Raw genomic sequence first — 20278 nt, 5'->3', positions numbered from 1 at the left:
TTAATATTTACAGAATTCTTCAACAAGATGGGACTACATTTTTTTTATTGAACCTTTATTTAATTAGGCAAGTCAGTTAAGAACAAATTCTTATTTACAATGACAGCCTACCGGGGAACAGTGGGTTATCTGCCTTGTCCAGGGGCAGAACAACATATTTTTACCTCGTCAGCTCGGGGATTTGATCCAGAAACCTTTCGGATACTGGCCCAACGCTCTACCTGCCGCCCCAGGTAGCCTACATGGACAATTCCCACAACAAAACGCTCAGTTGTTTTCATAAGATTTTTTTTTTTCATTTCTCAAATGAATACAACCCGGAGGTGGACAGGTCAGAAAATAGTGTGAACAGCTCTGATCGTGTGACACAATACAAACTAACATGGTCCAAGCACACCAGGACAGTCGTGAAGAGGGCATGACAAAACCTATTCCCGCCTAGGAGACTGAAAATATTTGCCATGGGTCCTCAGATCCTCAAAAGGTTCTACAGTTGGGGATGTTCCTGAGCGTAGGTCCTGTAGCTCTGCATCACTCAGTAGTCCAGAGGGGGTTGGCCCAGGCATGGTACATCGCTCGCAGCACCTGGACACACACACACACACACACAGTCACACACACAATCAACAACATTGTCATAAATACACATATATCATCACAACGCTAAACATATTGTTGTACACTCACCTGTATAAGTAGTGGTCTCTCCCTGTCCTGAGCCAGGTACCCCAGAAGAATCCTCAAAACACCAGTCTGGGAATGAAGTTAAACACTTCAGCTGTAACAGAGGCTTTTTCAATTCCAACAATGATAGATTGAATAGACGCATAGTACAGAATGAATGACTGACTGCCCAGTTCAACATCAGTTCACAGTCTCACCTCATTCTTGTATTGGAGCAGCAGCAGTTTATGGGCGACGACAAACCGGGTCTTTTTGTTCTTCAACACCAGGTTCCCCATGATCCTGGATCTCTGTCAGACCTAGAGGAAAAATAACACTTACATTATGAGAGAAAGAGATGGGACAAAGACGCAGACAGTTTGACACCTTTTTATAACCTCAAGCTATCTCCCCTTCCCTTACCTGTTGACAGCCTTCACCGGCCCAGTGAGCACTCTCCAGCCAGAACTCCGGGACATTCTCCAGCAGCTTCTAGCACACCCTCTGCCACACCCTGTCTGAGTGCGTGCAGGAGGAGAAGTGAGGGGCCAGCACATTAACCCTGCAGAAAGAGACACACAATTATGTAACTCTTCTGATGAATGGAAAAGTGTTGCAGTTGACAATGATCAATGCAGGATGAAAACATGTTGAATGCAGCCTTGCTTACTACTGAACACAAGCCTTCCCCAGTGGATGGGCCACAAAAGTCACGGAGCAGTCTTTTCCATCAGGTAACAACATAGTGCATTTTCAGTGAGTGACTCACAATAACATACATGTTTTATGTAGACAGTTAAAGGGAAAACAGCCATACATAGGCTATTAATCAGAATGTACTATATTGAATTAAATCATTTGTGTCTTCTGCATGGACATACAAACCTCAGAGCCTAACACATTCTCTAGCCAGCGCATTCTAAGGATGTTTATAAAAGCTAATTAAATGCTTAGTCCAATGGTTTTTCATCCCAAATCTGTTGGTGACCACTCACATGTGGTGGTCTATAATGTGAACATTACTCATGTCCACACTTACAAATGCTAGGATCCAACAACGCCTTTATTTCCTGTGTAGGTTCCAGATTTGTGGAGTCAAACAGAAGGTCATGCTCCTATTCTACCAGGCTGTTATAAAGAGCATTCTATGGCATTTCAGCTTGGTTTGGCAACTTGTCAGTTACCTTAAAATCACAAATCAATCGCCTGGTCCAGACAGCCATATAGATGATGGAAGTGAGGTAGCACCCGTCACTGTCGTCTGTCTTTGAACAATCATGAAACACTACAAGAATATAATTTCCCCTCCCATGTACTCCACCCAGAGTTTCAGCTTCTCCCCTCAGGCAGACGCAACAGGGTTCCTCAGTGTAAGCTGAACAGATATAAGCCCTCCTTCATCCCCCTGTCAGTCAAACTCCTATACAGCAGTATGTAGGTGGAGACCATGTGCAATGTGATATATACTGTATTTAGGTCTGATTAAATCATCTGATTTGGTGGACTATGTATGATATGAAAGACAGAATGAAATTATGAAAGAGCGCATTTTAATGTGAGATATTAATCTAACAAAGTACAGCCCAAGCATAATAGCATTTGGAGTATACATGAGGAGGTACTGTAGTTCTTGAGATGGCGGAGTTTATTTATCACATGCGCCAAATACAACAGGTGTAGATCTTACAGTGAAATACTTACTTACAAGCCCCTAACCAACAAACAATGCAGTTTTAAGAAAATACCTAAAAGAAATAAGAAAAAAAAGTAACAAATAATTAAAGAGCAGCAGTAAAATAACAATAGCGAGGCTGTATGCAGGAGGTACTAGTACAGAGTCAATGTGTGGGGGTACCGGTTAGTCGAGGTAATTGAGGTAATATGTACATGTAGGTAGTTATTAAAGTGACTATGCATAGATAAACAGAGTAGCAGCAGCGTAAAAGATGGGGGGGGGGGGCAATGCAAATAGTCTGGGTAGCCATTTGATTAGATGTTCAGGAGTCTTATGGCTTGGGGGTAGAAGCGGTTTAGAAGCCTCTTGGACCTAGACTTGGCGCTCTGGTACCGCTTGCCGTGCGGTAGCAGAGAGAACAGTTTATGACTAGGGTGGCTGGAGTCTTTGATCATTTTTAGGGCCTTCCTCTGACACCGCCTGGTATAGAGGTCCTAGATGGTAGGAAGCTAGGCCTCAGTGATGTACTGGGCCGTACGCACTACCCTTTGTTGCGCCTTGCGGTCGGAGGCCGAGCAGTTGACATACCAAGCAGTGATGCAACCAGTCATGATGGTGCAGCTGTAGAATCTTTTGAGGATCTGAGGACCCATGCCAAATCTTTTCAGTCTCCTGAGGGGGAATAGGTTTCGTTGTGCCCTCTTCATGACAGTCTTGGTGTGCTTGGACCATGTTAGTTTGTTGGTGATGTGGACACCAAGGAACTTGAAACTCTCAACCTGCTCCACTACAGCCCCGTCGATGAGAATGTGGGCATGCTCGGTCCTCCTTTTCCTGTAGTCATCTACATCTTTGTCTTGATCACGTTGCGGGAGAGGTTGTTGTCCTGGCACCACGCGGCCAGATCTCATCGTTGTCAAAATCAAATCAAATTTTATTGGTCACATACATATGGTTAGCAGATGTTAATGCGAGTGTAGCTAAATGCTTGTGCTTCTAGTTCCGACAGCGCAGTAATATCTAACAAGTAATCTAACAATTCCCCAACAACTACCTAACACACATATCCAAAGGGGTGAATGAGAATATGTACATATAAATATATGGATGAGCGATGGCCAAGCGGCATAGGCATGGTGCAATAGATGGTATAAAATACAGCATATACATATGATATGAGTAATGTAAGATATGTAAACATTATTAAAGCTGCATTTTTTAAAGTGGCATTGTTTATTAAAGTGACTAGTGATCCATTTTTTAAAGTGGCCAGTGATTGAGTCTCAATGTAAGCAGCAGCCTATCTGAGTTAGTGATTGCTGTTTAGCAGTTTGATGGCCTTGAGCTAGAAGCTGTTTTTCAGTCTCTCGGTCCCAGCTTTGATGCACCTGTACTGACCTCCCTTCTGGATGGTGGCGATGTGAACAGGCAGTGGCTCGGGTGGTTGTTGTCCTTGATGATCTTTTTGGCCTTTCTGTGACATTGGGTGCTGTAGGTGTCGTGGAGGGCAGGTAGTTTTCCCCCGGTGATGCATTGTGCAGACCGCACCACCCTCTGGAGAGCCTTGCGGTTGAGGGCGGTGCAGTTGCCGTACCAGGCTGTGATACAGCCAGACCGGATGCTCTCAATTGTGCATCTGTAAAAGTTTGTCAGGGTTTTTGGGGACAAGCCAAATTTCTTCAGCCTCCTGAGGTTGAAGAGGCGCTGTTGTGCCTTCTTCACCACACTGTCTGTGTAGGTGGACCATTTCAGTTTGTCTGTGATGTGTACGCAGAGGAACGTACAACTTTCTACCTTCTCCACTGCTGTCCCTTCGATGTGGATAGGAGGGTGCTCCCTCTGCAGTTTCCTGAAGTCCACGATCATCTCATTTGTTTTGTTGACATTGAGTGAGAGGTTGTTTTCCTGACACCACACTCTGAGTGCCCTCACCTCCTCCCTGTCGGTGATCAGGCCTACCACTGTTGTGTCATCGACAAACTTAATGATAGTGTTGGAGTCATGAGCGAACAGGGAGTACAGGAGGGGACTGAGCATGCACCCCTGAGGGGCCTCTGTGTTGAGGATCAGCGTGGCGGATGTGTTGTTACCTACCCTTACCACCTGGGGGCGGCCCGTCAGGAAGTCCAGGATCCAGTTATAGAGGTAGGTGTTTAGTCCCAGGGTCTTTAGCTTAGTGATGAGCTTTGAGGGTACTATGGTGTTGAACGCTGAGCTGTAGTCAATGAATAGCATTCTCACATAGGTGTTCCTTTTGTCCAGGTGTGAAAGGGCAGTGTGAAGTTCAATAGAGATGGCATCATCTGTGGATCTGTTGAGGCGGTATGCAAATTAGACTGGGTCTAGGGTTTCTGGGATAATGGTGTTGATGTGAGCCATGACCAGCCTTTCAAAGCACCTCATGGCTACAGACGTGAGTGCTACGAGTCGGTAGTCATTAGGCAAGTTACCTTAGTGTTCTTGGGCACAGGGACTATGGTGGTCTGCTTGCAACATGTTGGTATTACAGACTCAGTCAGGAACAGGTTGAAAATGTCAGTGAAGACACTTGCTAGTTGGTCAGCGCATGCTCGGAGTACACGTCCTGGGAATCCGTCTGGCCCTGCAGCCTTGTGAATGTTGACCTGTTTAAAGGTTTTACTCACATGAGCTACGGAGAGCACGATCACACAGTCATCCGGAACAGCTGATGCTCTCATGCATGTTTCAATGTTACTTGCCTCAAAGCAAACATAGAAGTAATTTAGCTCGTCTGTTAGGCTTGTGTCACTGGGCAGCTCGTGGCTGTGCTTCCCTTTTGTAGTCTGTAATAGTATGCAAGCCCTGCCACATCCAACGAGTGTCGGAGTCAGTATAGTACGATTCAATCTTAGTCCTGTATTAGCGCTTTGCCTGCTTGATTGTTCGTCTGAGAGCATAGCGTGATTTCTTAAAAGCTTCCGGGTTAGAGTCCCGCTCCTTGAAAGCGGCAGCTCTACCCTTTAGCTCAGTGAGGATTTTTATTTTATTTCACCTTCATTTAACCAGGTAGGCTGGTTGAGAACAAGTTTTCATTTGCAACTGCGATACTGGCCAAGATGAAGCAAAGCAGTTTGACACATACAACAACACAGAGTTACATATGGAATAAACAAACATGCAATCAATAATTGTATGGAAAATCTATATACAGCATGTGCAAATGAGGTAGGATAAGAGAGGTAAGGCAATAAATAGGCCATGGTGGCAAAGTAATTACAATATAGCAATTAAACACTGGAATGGTAGGATGTGCAGAGGATGAATGTGCAAGTTGAGATACTGGGGTGCAAAGGAGCAAGATAAATAAATAAATACAGTATGGGGATGAGGTAGATTGGATGGTGTAACGGGGTGAGTGACTGGTTGCCGGGAAGTCAGGCGCAGGAGAGCAGAGATGGGTGATAACTGGAGAACTTTAATATACACACTGGCCCAAAGGCACAGGCGAGGCAGCACAAAGCACAACCACGGTAACATGAACCGGATTAAACAAAACAAACAAACCTAGGTTTGAAATCAACCTTGAGCAAGCCAGTCTGTAGCATAACACCCTACACAAAGAACAATTCCACACACAGACACGGGGGAAACGGAGGGTAATATACATTTAGTCTGATGAGGGAATGTGATCCAGGTGTGCGGGAAAAAAGAGAAAACAAGACAAAACAAATGGAAAATGAAAGGTGGAGCGGCAATGGCTAAAAGACCGAAGACGTCGACCGGCGAACGCCACCCGAACAAGGAGAAGGACCGACTTCGGCGGAAGTCATGACAGTACCCCCCTTGACGCGCGGCTCCAGCAGCGCGCCAACACCGGCCACGGGGACGACCCGGATGGCGAGGTGCAGGGCGATCCGGACGAAGACGGTGGAACTTCCGCAGCATAGAAGGGTCCAAAACGTCCTCCACCGGGACCCAGCATCTCTCCTCCGGACCGTACCCCTCCCAGTCCACGAGGTACTGAAGGCCCCTCGCCCGACGCCTCAAATCCAGAATGGAGCGAATGGAGTATGCCGGGGCCCCCTCGATGTCCAAAGGGGGCGGAGGAACCTCCCGCACCTCAGACTCCTGGAGCGGGCCAGCCACCACCGGCCTGAGGAGAGACACATGGAACGAGGGGTTAATACGGTAATCGGGGGGAAGCTGTAACCGGTAACTAACCTCGTTCAGTCTCCTCAGGACTTTAAATGGCCCCACAAACCGCGGACCCAGCTTCCAGCAGGGCAGGCGGAAGGGCAGGTTTCAGGTCGAGAGCCAGACCCGGTCCCCCAGTGCAAACACCGGGGCCTCACTGCAGTGACGTCTGCGCTGGCCTTCTGGCACAGAACGGCCCGCTGGAGGTGAACATGGGCGGCGTCCCAGGTCTCCTCCGCCCGCCTGAACCATTCGTCCACCGCAGGAGCCTCTGTCTGACTCTGATGCCAAGGCGCCAGAACCGGCTGGTCCCCCAGTACGCACTGGAAGGGCGAGAGGTTAGTGGAGGAGTGGCGGAGGGAGTTCTGAGCCATCTCGGCCCTTGGCACGAACGCCCCCCACTCCCTCGGCCGGTCCTGACCGCAGAAACCTACCCACATCCTGGTTCACTCTCTCCACCTGCCCATTACTCTCGGGGTGAAAACCTGAGGTAAGGCTGATCGAGACCCCCAGACGTTCCATGAATGCCCTCCAGACCCTCGAAGTGAACTGGGGACCCCGATCAGACACTATATCCTCAGGCACCCCGTAGTGCCGGAAGACGTGTGTAAACAAGGCCTCCTCAGTCTGTAGGGCCGTAGGGAGACCGAGCAGAGGGAGGAGACGGCAGGACTTGGAAAAATGGTCCACAACAACCTGGATCGTGGTGTTACCCTGTGAGGGAGGAAGATCGGTGAGGAAGTCGACCGACAGATGTGACCAAGGCCGTTGTGGAACAGGTAAGGGGTATAGCTTACCTCTAGGCAGGTGCCTAGGTGCCTTACACTGGGTGCACACCGAGCAGGAGGAAACATAAACCCTCACGTCCTTTGCCAAGGTGGGCCACCAGTACTTCCCACTCAGACAGCGCACCGACCGTCTGACCGATACCTGGTTGACCAGATGAGGGTGACGTGTGGGCCCAATAGATCAACCGGTCACAGACAGCAGACTGAACGTACAGACGCCCAGCGGGACACTGGAGGGGAGCGGTCTCTGCACGTAAGGCCCGCTCAATGTCCGCGTCCAGCTCCGGCGCTACCAGGCAGGAGGCCGGGAATATGGGGGTAGGATCCATGGGCCGCTCCTGTGTCATACAGCCGGGACAGTGCATCTGCCTTAACATTCTGGGAACCTGGTCTGAAAGAAAGGGTGAAAACAAAACGGGTAAAAACATGGCCCACATTGCCTGACGAGGATTCAGTCTCCTCACTGCCCGGATGTACTCCAGGTTGCAGTGGTCAGTCCAGATGAGAAATGGTTGTTGAGCCCCCTCAAGCCAATGTCACCACGCCTTCAACACCTTGACCACAGCCAACAGCTCCCGGTCCCCCACATCATAGTTTCACTCCGCCGGGCTGAGCTTCTTCAAGAAGAAGGCATAGGGGCAGTGCTTCGGTGGCATACCCGAGCGCTGAGAGAGCACGGCTCCTATCCCAGCCTCGGACGCGTCCACCTCCACCGTGAACGCCAAAGAGGGATCCGGATGCGCCAGCACGGGAGCCGAGGTAAACAGAGCCCTTAGGTGGCCAAAAGCCCTGTCCGCCTCAGCCGACCACTGCAAATGCACCGGGCACCCCTTCAGCAGTGAGGTAATGGGAGCCGCTACCTGACCAAAACCCCGTATAAACCTCCGGTAGTAATTGGCAAACCCAAACAAACCGCTGCACCTCCTTTACCGTGGTGGGAGTCGACCAATTACGCACGGCTGAAATGCGGTCACTCTCCCAGCAGTCCATAGACTGGACGACATGGTCCATGACAGCGCCGAGATGGGGAAGCATCGCCGCGTGCTCCTGGACGCGCTCCTCTACCCCCACAACGGGGGTACCCGCTCCTGCTGACTCCATTGATCGGTGTGGAATTTCTTAACGGGGTGAGTGACTGGTTGCCGGGAAGTCAGGCGCAGGAGGGCAGAGATGGGTGATAACAGAAGAACTTTAATATACACTCTGGCTCAAAGGCACAGGCGAGGCAGTACAAAGCACAACCACAGTAACATGAACCGGATTAAACAAAAACTAACCAAGGATTGAAATAAACCTAGCGCAAGCCAGCCTGTAGCGTAACACCCTACACAAAGAACAATTCCACACACAGACATGGGGGAAACGGAGGGTAATATACATTTAGTCTGATGAGGGAATGTGAACCAGGTGTGCGGGAAAACAAGACAAAACAAATGGAAAATGAAAGGTGGAGCGGCGATGGCTAGAAGACCGGTGACGTCGACCGCTGAACGCCACCCGAACAAGGAGAGGGACCGACTTCGGCGGAAGTCATGACAGTTGGGCTATTTACAGATGAGCTATGTACAGGTGCAGTGTTCTGTGAGCTGCTCTGACAGCTGGTGCTTAAAGCTAGTGAGGGAGGTAAGAATCTCCAGCTTCAGAGATTTTTGCAGTTCGTTCCAGTCCATTCCAGTCATTGGCAGCAGAGAACTGGAAGGAGAGGCGGCCAAAGGAAGAATTGGCTTTGGGGTGACCAGTGAGATATACCTGCTGGAGCGCGTGCTACGGGTGGGTGCTACTATGGTGACCAGTGAGCTGAGATAAGGGGGGGCTTTACCTAGCAGAGACTTGTAGATGACCTGGCACCAGTGGGTTTGGCGACGATTATGAAGCGAGGGCCAGCCAACGAGAGCATACAGGTCGCAGTGGTGGGTAGTATATGGGGCTTTGGTGAGAAAACGGATGGCACTGTGATAGACTGCATCTAATTTGTTGAGTAGAGTGTTGGAGGCTATTATGTAAATGACATCGCCGAAGTCGAGGATCGGTAGGATGGTCAGTTTTACGAGGGTATGTTTGGCAGCATGAGTGAAGGATGCTTTGTTGTGAAATAGGAAGCCGATTCTAGATTTAATTTTGGATTGGAGATGTTTAATGTGAGCCTGGAAGGAGAGTTTACAGTCTAACCAGACACCTAGGTATTTGTAGTTGTCCACATATTCTAAGTCAGAACCGCCCAGAGTAGTGATGCTGGACGGGCGGGCAGGTGCAGGCAGCGATCGGTTGAAGAGCATGCATTTAGTTTTACTTGCATTTAAGAGCAGTTGGAGGCCCCGGAAGGAGAGTTGTATGGCATTGAAGCTCATCTGGAGGTTAGTTAACACAGTGTCCAACGAAGGGCCAGAGGTATACAGAATGGTGTCGTCCGCGTAGAGGTGAATCAAAGAATCACCAGCAGCGAGCGCGACATCATTGATGTATACAGAGAAGAGAGTCGGCCCGAGAATTTAAACCTGTGGCACCCCATAGAGACTGCCAGAGGTCCGGACAACAGGCCCTCCGATTTGACATACTGAACTCTATCGGAGAAGTAGTTGGTGAACCAAGCAAGGCAATCATTTGAGAAACCAAGGCTGTTGAGTCTGCCAATAAGAATGTTGTGATTGACAGAGTCGAAAGCCTTAGCCAGGTCGATGAATACGGCTGCACAGTAATGTCTCCCAAAAGCCAATCGATGGCGGTTATGATATCGTTTAGGACCTTGAGCGTGGCTGAGGTGCACCCATGACCAGCTCGGAAACCAGATTGCATAGCGGAGAAGGTACGGTGAGATTCGAAATGATCGGTAATCTGTTTGTTAACTTGGCTTTCAAAGACCTTAGAAAGGCAGGGCAGAATAGATATAGGTCTGTAGCAGTTTGGGTCTAGAGTGTCTCCCCCTTTGAAGAGGGGGATGACCGCAGCAGCTTTCCAATCTATGGGAATCTCAGACGATATGAAAGAGAGGTTGAACAGGCTAGTGACAGGGGTTGCAACAATTTCGGCAGATAATTTTAGAAAGAAAGGGTCCAGACTGTCTAGCCCGGCTGATTTGTAGGGGTCCAGATTTTGCAGCTCTTTCAGAACTTCAGCTATCTGGATTTGGCTGAAGGAGAAGTGGGGGAGGTTTGTGCGAGTTGCTGTGGGGAGTGCAGGGCTGTTGACCGGGGTAGGAGTAGCCAGGTGGAAAGCATGGCCAACCGTAGAAAAATGCTTCTAGAAATTGTCGATTATTGTGGATTTATCGGTAGTGACAGTGTTTCCTAGTCTCAGTGCAGTGGGAGGAGGTGCTCTTATTCTCCATGGACTTTACAGTGTCCCAGAACTTTTTTGAGTTTGTACTACAGGATGCAAATTTCTGGTTGAAAAAGCTAGCCTTAGCTTTCCTAAATGCCTGTGTATATTGGTTCCTAACTTCCCTGAAAAGTTGCATATCACGGGGGCTATTCGACGCTAATGCAGAACGCCACAGGATGTTTTTGTGCTGGTCAAGGGCAGACAGGTCTGGAGTAAGCCAAGGGCTATATCTATTCCTGGTTCAATTTTATTTTAATGGAGCATGCTTATTTAAGATGGTGAGGAAGGCACTTTTAAAGAATAACCAGGCATCCTCTACTGACGGGATGATGTCAATGTCATTCCAGGATACCCCGGCCAGGTTGATTAGAAAGGCCTGTTCGCTGAAGTGTTTTAGGGAGTGTTTGACAGTGATGAGGGGTGGTCGTTTGACTGCAGACCCATTACGGATGCAGGCAATGAGGCAGTGATCGCTGAGATCTTGGTTGAAAACAGCAGAGGTGTATTTGGTGGGCGAGTTAGTTAGGATGATATCTATGAGGATGCCCGCGTTTACAGATCGGGGGTTGTACCTAGTAGGTTCATAGATAATTTGTGTGAGATTGGGGGCATTAAGCTTAGATTGTAGGATGGCCGGGGTGTTAAGCATGTCCCAGTTTAGGTCACCTAGCAGCACGAGCTCAGAAGATAGATGGGGGCAATCAATTCACATATGGTGTCCAGGGCACAGCTGGGGGCAGAGGGTGGTCTATAGCAAGCGGCAACGGTGACAGACTTGTTTCTGGAAAGGTTAATTTTTAGAAGTAGAAGCTCAAATTGTTTTGGTACAGACCTGGATAGTAAGATAGCCTGCAGAGTTCTATCTCTGCAGTAGATTGCAACACCGCCCCCTTTGGCCATTCTATCTTGTCAGAAAATGTTGTAGTTAGGGATGGAAATTTCAGGGTTTTTGGTGGTCTTCCTAAGCCAGGATTCAGACACGGCTAGGACATCCGGGTTGGCAGAGTGTGCTAAAGCAGTGAATAAAACAAACTTAGGGAGTAGGCTTCTAATGTTAACATGCATGAAACCAAGGCTTTTACGGTTACACAAGTCAACAGATTAGAGCACCTGGGGAGTAGGAGTGGAGCTAGGCACTGCAGGTCCGGGATTAACCTCTACATCACCAGAGGAACAGAGGAGAAGTAGGATAAGGGTACGGCTAAAGGCTATAAGAACTGGCCGTCTAGCACGTTCGGAACAGAGAGTAAAGGGAGCAGGTTTCTGGGCACGATAGCATAGATTCAAGGCATAATGTACAGACAAAGGTATGGTAGGAAGAGAGTACATTGGAGGTAAACCTAGGCATTGAGTAATGATGAGAGCGATATAGTCTCTAGAGATGTTTAAACCAGGTGATGTCATCACATATGTGGGAGGTGGAACAACATGGTTGGTTAACCTCTCTAGGGTATGTGGATCGTCCCACCTACTCAACAGCCAGTGGAATCCCGTGGCGCGATATTCAAATACCTTAGAAATACTATTACTTCAATTTCTCAAACATATGACTATTTTACACCATTTTAAAGACAAGACTCTCGTTAATCTAACCACACTGTCTGATTTCAAAAAGGCTTTACAACGAAAGCAAAACATTAGATTATGTCAGCAGAGTACCCAGCCAGAAATAATCAGACACCGATTTTTCAAGCTAGCATATAATGTCACATAAACCCAAACCACAGCTAAATGCAGCACTAACCTTTGATGATTTTCATCAGATGACACTCCTAGGACATTATGTTATACAATACATGCATGTTTTGTTCAATTAAGTTCATATTTATATCAAAAAACAGCTTTTTACATTAGCATGTGACGTTCAGAACTAGCATACCCACCGCAAACTTCCGGTGAATTTACTAAATTACTCACAATAAACGTTGACAAAAAACACAACAATTATTTTAAGAATTATAGATACAGAACTCCTTTATGCAATCGCTATGTCCGATTTTAAAATAGCTTTTCGGCAAAAGCACATTTTGCAATATTCTGAGTAGATAGCTCGCCATCACGGGCTAGCTATTTTGACACCCACCAAGTTTGGCACTCACCAAACTCAGATTTACTATTAGAAAAATTGGATTACCTTTGCTGTTCTTCGTCAGAATGCACTCCCAGGACTTCTACTTCAATAACAAATGTTGGTTTGGTTCCAAATAATCCATAGTTATATCCTAATAGCGGCGTTTTGTTCGTGCGTTCAAGACACTATCCGAAGGGTGACGAAGGGTGACGCGCCCGGCGCATATCGTGACAAAAAATGTCTAAATATTCCATTACCGTACTTCGAAGCATGTCAACCGCTGTTTAAAATCAATTTTTATGCGATTTTTCTCGTAAAAAAGCGATAATATTCCGACCGGGAAACCCTGTTTTCGTTCAAAGACTAAAAATCTAAAATGGACTCTTCTCGTGCACGCATGCGCCAGTCTCATTGTTTTCTGATCGACCACTTACCAAATGCGCTACTGTTTTTCAGCCATGGCCTGCAAAGTCATCATTCAACGTTCTGCCGCCTTCTGAGAGCCTATGGGAGCCGTAGGAAGTGTCACGTTACAGCAGAGATCCTCAGTTTTCAATAAAGAGAGTGTAGAAGGCCAAGAAATGGTCAGAGAGGGCACTTCCTGTAAGGAATCTTCTCAGGTTTTTGCCTGCCATATGAGTTCTGTTATACTCACAGACACCATTCCAACAGTTTTAGAAACTTTAGGGTGTTTTCTATCCAAATCAAACAATTATATGCATATTCTAGTTTCTGGGCAGGAGTAATAAACAGATTAAATCGGGTACGTTTTTTTATCCGGCCGTGCAAATACTGCCCCCTACCCTAGAGAGGTTAAGGCATATTGAGCAGGGCTAGAGGCTCTACAGTGAAATAAGACAGTAATCACTAACCAGGACAGTAATGGACAAGGCATATTGATATTAGAGAGAGGCATGCGTAGCCAAGTGATCGTATGGGTCCAGTGAGTGGTTGGGCTGGCTGGGGACACGGCGATTCAGACAGTTAGCAGGCCGGGGCTAGCAAGCTAGCAGTTAGCAGGCCGGGGCTATCAAGCTAGCATAAGGGCCTTAGATGGACGTCGCGATGTAGGAAAGTCTGTTTTTGCCTCCTCGTGCGGTGACGTTGTGGAATTAGTATGGTTCCAAGTAGCAGAGGGGTCCAAGTCCAATTGGCAAAATGGGTATAGTGGTCCAAGAAACTGGCCGATGGATCAGCTAACACTCCAATATGCTCTAGATAGCTAGCAGGCCGCGGTTAGCAGAATGGGCCTTCAGGTGACGTCGCAACTGAGGGGCATGTTGGGATCCTCGGGCAGATTATGTCAGTATTCCAGTCATGAAGGATCGGCGGGGTTCCGTGCCCCATACCAGCAGTAGAAGGGGTCCGGATATTGTAGCCGAGGAGTGGGCTTCAGGGGTAGCCCAGGAGCCCTAGCCGGGAGATGGGTCTAGCATGGGCTAGCTCCAGGCTAGTTGGTGCTAGCTCCGGGACAGAAACGTTAGCCAGGAGTAGTCAACCTGAGTTGCGGTTAGCTAGCTGCAATGATCCAGATGAAAAGGTTCAGAGTTTGCGGTAGGAATCCGGGGATATGGAGAGAAAAATAGGTCCGGTATGCTCTGGTTTGAAACGTGTTGTACAAACTGGCGAGAGCTTTCCGAGCTAAAGGTTAGCTGATGACCGCTAGCAGTGGTTAGCTGACTGATAGCTGGTAGCTAGTTAGCTAGCTAGCTTCAGTTGAGGTAGTCCAGTTCGGAGGTAAATAGAAATACTTTAGGAAAAAAAACAGATCCACACCACATTGGGTGAGGTGGGTTGCAGGAGAGTATTTGGAAGTTGAGGTTTAGGAAAAATATTAAAAAGAATGCAAAGAGAAATATATAAAAATATATATACATGGGACGAGACAAGACAAAGACATTTGACTGCTACGCCATCTTGGATTGAACATGTTGCTTGTAAATCCATGGCTTCAGGTTGGGGTATGTATGTACAGTCACTGTGGGGACGACGTCATTGATGCACTTATTGATGAAGCCAGTGACTGATGTGGTATACTCAATGCCATCAAAAGAATCCCGGAACATATTCCAGACTGTGCTAGCAAAACACTCCTGTAGCTTAGGATCTGCTTCATCTGACCACTTTTTTATTGACCGAGTCACTGGTGCTTCCTGCTTTAGTTTTTGCTTGTAAGAAGGAATCAGGAGAATAGAATTATGGTCAGATTTACCAAATGGAGGGCGAGCGAGAGCTTTGTACGTGTCTCTGTGTGTGGAGTAAAGGTGGTCTAGAGTTTTTTTCCCTCTGGTTGCACATTTAACATGCTGGTAGAAATGAGGTAAAATGGATTTAAGTTTCCCTGCATTAAAGTCCACCGCCACTAGGAGCTCCGCATTTGGATGAGCGTTTTCCTGTTTGCTTATGCCCGTATACAGCTCATTGAGTGCAGTCTTATGCCAGCATTGGTTTGTGGTGGTAAATAGACAGCTACGAGAATATAGATGAAAACTCTCTTGGTAAATAGTGTCAAGAGATACTCTACCTCAGGCGAGCAAAACCTTGAGACTTCCTTAGATTTCCCACCAGCTGTATGTTATTCATGTCGTTGTTCAGCCACGACTCGGTGAAACATAAGATAGTTTTTAATGTCCCGTTGGTAGGATATACGTGCACGCGTATCTATTTTATTATCCAATGATTGTATGTTGGCTAATAAGACCGATGGTAAGATTACCCACTCGCCGTCAGATCCTTACAAGGCACCAGACCTATGTCCCCGATATCTTTGTCTCTTTCTCCTGCGAATGACAGGGATGAGGGCCTTGTCGGGTGTCTGGAGGAAATCCTTTGCGTTCTTCTCGTTATAGAAAAAATCTTCTTTCAGTACGGGGTGAGTAATCGCTGTCCTGATATCTAGAAGCTCTTTTCGGTCATAAGAGACTTGTGGCTGAAACAGTATGTACAAAATAAGTTACAATAACGTGAAAAAACACACACAATAGCACAATTGGTTAGGGGACCGTAAAACAGCAGCCATCTTCTCTGGCGCCATTGTCAAAGCAGGTGGTGTAAAGCCATAATACGATAATGTCAAAAACCACACGTAAGTCAAACAAAACAGCTCTCGTTTTATCATCAATTTCTCTCAGACAAGCATCAGTCATTTGTGTAAGTGCTGTGCTTGTTGAATGTCCTTCCCTATAAGTGTGCTGAAAGATTGTTGTCAATTTGTTTACAGTAAAATTGCATTGTATCTGGTCAAACACATTTTTTTCCAAAAGTTGGTTTGTAACACGCTGATTGGTCAGCTATTTGAGCCAGTAAAGGGGGCTTTACTATTCTTGGGTAGCGGAATTACTTTTGCTTCCATCCAGGCCTGATGGTGCACACTTTCTATGAGGCTTTGATTGAAGACATGGCAAATATGAGTGGAATTATCGTCCGCTATTAACCTCCAAAAATGTCCATCCAAGTTGTCAGACCCTGGTGGCTTGTCATTGTTGATAGACAACAGTCATTTTTTCATCGCTTCCACACTCACTTTATGTAATTCAAAATTACAATGCTTGTCTTTCATAATTTAATACGTTATACTTGTGTAGTGTCAGAGTTTGTTGCTGGCATCTCATGCCAAGGTTTGCTAATCTTGCCAATGAAAAAATTGTGATCACTATATCTGATGGATTTGCATACTGCTTTAAAGCAAATTTTAGCAGCCTTAGTAAGATGTGATCAATACATGTTGATGATTTCATTCCTGTGCTGTTTGTAACTACCCTGGTAGGTTGACTGATAACCTGAGCCAGGTTGCAGGCACTAGTTACAGTTTGAAGCTTTTTCTTGGGTCGGCAGCTTGATGAAAGCCAGTCAATTTAAATCCCCCAGATAATATAGCTCTCTGTTGATATCACATAAAATATCAAGCATTTTACACATGATATTCAGATACTGACTGTTAGCACTTGGTGGTCTATAGCAGCTTCCCACAAGAATGGGCTTTAGGTGAGGCAGATGAACCTGTAGCCATATTATTTCAACAGTATTCAACATAAGATCGTCTCTAAGCTTTACAGGAATGTGGTTCTGAATATAAATGTCAACACCTCCACCCTTGGCAATTCTTTATTTTCTGTATATCTCATAACCATGTATTGCTACCACTATATCATCAAAGGTATTATCTAAGTATCAGTGATTGAATATGAATGTCATCTGTTTTCTAGCAAATTATTGATTTCAGGAACCTATATTTCTTAAGCTACATATGTAAATGTGGGCTATTTTTATCACTTTTCTGGGATGCTTGATTGTTTTCATTGTTTTACTGTGTCATGACTTCCGCCGAAGTTGGTCCCTCTCCTTGTTCGGGTGGCGTTCGGCGGTCGAAGTCACCGACCTTCTAGCCATCGCTGAGCCTCTTCTCATTTTCCTTTGGTTTTGTCTTGTCTTCCATCACACCTGGTTCCTATCCCATCAATTACATGTTGTGTATTTAACCCTCTGTTCCCCCTCATGTCCTTGTCGGTGATTGTTTATTGTAAGTGCTTGTGCACGTCTGTCTTGGTGTGCGTCGGGTTATGTACCCATTATTTAATTGTTCTGTTTTCCGGTGGTTTTTTTTTGTTATTAAACTGCGGCATTTGGAAACACAGTTTTTGTTCTCCTGCGTCTGACTTCTCTGCCGCCAGTACGCACTCCTTACAGAATCACCGCGTTGTCCAGCCTATGGACCACTGGGAGAGACAGGGAGTTCTTCCAGCGCCTCCACCAGCACAACAGGGGTCTCCTCTGAGCGCCCCTCTTCCTCCTGGTTCCAGTGGGATTCGTCTCTCCCTGCCCCAGGAATACAATGGAAAGGCTGCGAACTGCCAGGGGTTCCTTCTTCAACTGGACCTATACCTGGCCACCGTCCACCCGGCTCCATCGGGCCGTGAGAGGGTGTCCGCCCTCGTCTCGTGCCTCACCGGGAAAGCCCTGGAGTGGGCCAACGCCGTGTGGAGAGAGGGAGATGCGGCGTTGGACCAGTTTGAGGAGTTCACCTGCCGTTTCCAGGCAGTCTTCGACCACCCGCCTGAGGGTAGAGCGGCGGGTGAGCGCCTCTTCCATCTGAGACAGGAGACGAGGAGCGCCCAGGAGTTCGTCCTGGAGTTTAGGAACCTGGCTGCCGGTGCGGGATGGAGCGACAGGGCCCTGATCGACCATTACCGCTGCAGTCTGCGCGAGGACGTCCGTCGGGAGTTGGCCTGCAGAGACACCACCCTCACGTTCGACCAGCTGGTGGACCTGTCATTCCGGCTGGACAACCTGCTGGCTGCCTGCGGACGTTCTGATCGGGGTCTGGTGGTTCCATCCTCCCGCACCCCCTCTCCTATACCCATGGAGCTGGGAGGGGCAGTGCGCAGGGAGACCGGAGGAGGTTCCAGCTCGTGCACCATCTGTGGCCGCAGAGGTCATACTGCCAGTCGGTGCTGGGTTGGTTCCTCTGGGGATCAAGGCAGCAGGCAGGGCGCTCTGGCGTCACCCCAGGTGAGCCGGCACCATTCTCACCCAGAGCCCTCTGTTGCACATATGTTTGTGTATGTTTGAGTTTTCCCCGTAATTGACCGACTCCCACCACGGTAAAGGAGGTGCAGCGTTTCTTAGGGTTTGCCAACTACTACCGGAGGTTGATCTGGGTTTTGGTCAGGTAGAGGCTCCCATTACCTCTCTGCTGAAGGGGGGCCCGGTACGCTTGCAGTGGTCAGCTGAGGCCTTTAGTCACCTGAGGGCTATGTTTACCTCGGCTCCCGTGCTGGCCCATCCGGATCCCTCTTTGGCGTTCATAGTGGAGGTGGACGTATCTGAGGCTGGGATAGGAGCTGTGCTCTCGCCGGGTCTCGGGTACGCCACCGAAGCTCCGCCCCTGTGCCTTCTTCTCGAAGAAGCTCAGCCCGGCGGAGCGAAACTATGATGTTGGGGACCGGGAGCTGTTGGCTGTCATCAAGGCCTTGAAGGCGTGGAGACATTGGCTTGAGGGGGCTAGACACCCTTTTCTCATCTGGACTGACCACCGCAATCTGGAGTACATCCGGGCAGCGAGGAGACTGAACCCTCACCAGGCAAGGAAGGCCATGTTTTTCACCCGTTTTGTGTTCACCCTTTCCTACAGACCAGGCTCCCAGAACGTGAAGGCAGACGCATTGTCCCAGCTGTATGACACAGAGGAGCGGCCCATGGATCCCACTCCCATACTCCCCGCCTCCTGCCTGGTGGCGCCAGTAGTGTGGGAGCTGGACACGGACATTGAGCAGGCGTTACGTGCAGAGCCCGCTCCCGTCCAGTGTCCCGCTGGGCATCTGTACGTCCCGTCTGCTGTTCGTGACCGGTTGATCTATTGGCCCCACATGTCACCCTCCTCTGGTCATCCTGGGATCGGTCAGACAGTGAGCTGTTTGAGCGGGAGGTACTGGTGGCCTACCTTGGCTAAGGATGTGAGGGTTTATGTTTCCTCCTGCTCAGTGTGTGCCCAGTGTAAGGCTCCGAGGCACCTACCCAGAGGTAAGCTACACCCCTTACCCGTTCCACAGCGGCCTTGGTCGCACCTGTCGGTGGATTTTCTGACTGATCTTCCATTCTCACAGGGTAACACCGCGATCCTGGTCATTGTGGATCGTTTCTCTAAGTCCTGTCATCTCTTCCCTCTGCCCGGTTTCCCTACGGCCCTACAGACTGCGGAGGCCTTGTTTACACACGTCTTCCATCACTACGGGGTACCTGAGGATATAGTGTCTGATCGGGGTCCCCAGTTCACGTCTAGGGTCTGGAAGGCGTTCATGGAATGTCTGGGGGTCTCGATCAATCTGACTTCAGGGTTTCAGAGAGAGTGAACCAGGATGTGGGTAGGTTTCTGCGGTACTATTGCCAGGACCGGCCGGGGGAGTGGGTGGCGTTCGTGCCCTGGGCCGAGATGGCACAGAACTTGCCCCTCTACCTGCCCTGTCGGAAGCTGGGTCTGCGGTTTGTGGGGCCATTTAAAGTGCTGAGGAGAGTGAACGAGGTTTGTTATAGGTTACAGCTTCCACCCGATTACCGTATTAACCCCTCGTTCCATGTGTCTCTCCTCAGACCGGTGGTGGCTGGCCCGCTCCAGGAGTCTGAGGTGCGGGAGGTTCCTCCGCCCCCTCTGGACATCGGGAGGGCCCCGGCATACTCCGTTCGCTCCATACTGGATTCGAGGCGCCGGGCGAGGGGCCTTCAGTATCTCGTGGAGTGGGAGGGGTACGGCCCAGAGGAGAGAGGAGGGGTACGGCCCGGAGGAGAGGTGCTGGGTTCCGGTCGAGGACGTGTTGGACCCATCTAGGCTGCAGGAGTTCCACCGTCTTCGTCGGGATCGCCCTGCGCCTCGCCCTCCGGGTCGTCCCCGAAGCCAGTGTCGACGCGCTGCTGGAGCCGCGGGTCAGGGGTACTATCACGACTTCCGCCGAAGTTGGTCCCTCTCCTTGTTCGGGTGGCGTTCTGCGGTTGAAGTCACCGACCTTCTAGCCATCGCTGATCCTCCTTTCATTTTCCTTTGGTTTTGTCTTCCATCACACCTGGTTCCCATCCCATCAATTACATATTGTGTATTTAACCCTCTGTTCCCCCTCA

General features: G+C 48.6%; 1 pseudogene; it reads right to left on the bottom strand.

The window, feature by feature from the left end:
- Positions 1 to 298: 298 nt before the first annotated feature.
- Positions 299 to 20278, bottom strand: part of LOC115170641 (BEN domain-containing protein 4-like) — a 91724-nt pseudogene continuing 71744 nt past the window's right edge.

This window comes from Salmo trutta, chromosome 32 (assembly GCF_901001165.1).
Source record: "Salmo trutta chromosome 32, fSalTru1.1, whole genome shotgun sequence".
Classification (NCBI taxonomy): Eukaryota; Metazoa; Chordata; class Actinopteri; order Salmoniformes; family Salmonidae; genus Salmo; species Salmo trutta.
The sequence above is the reverse complement of the archived record's forward strand: the minus strand, read 5'-3'. Positions and strand labels throughout refer to the sequence as shown.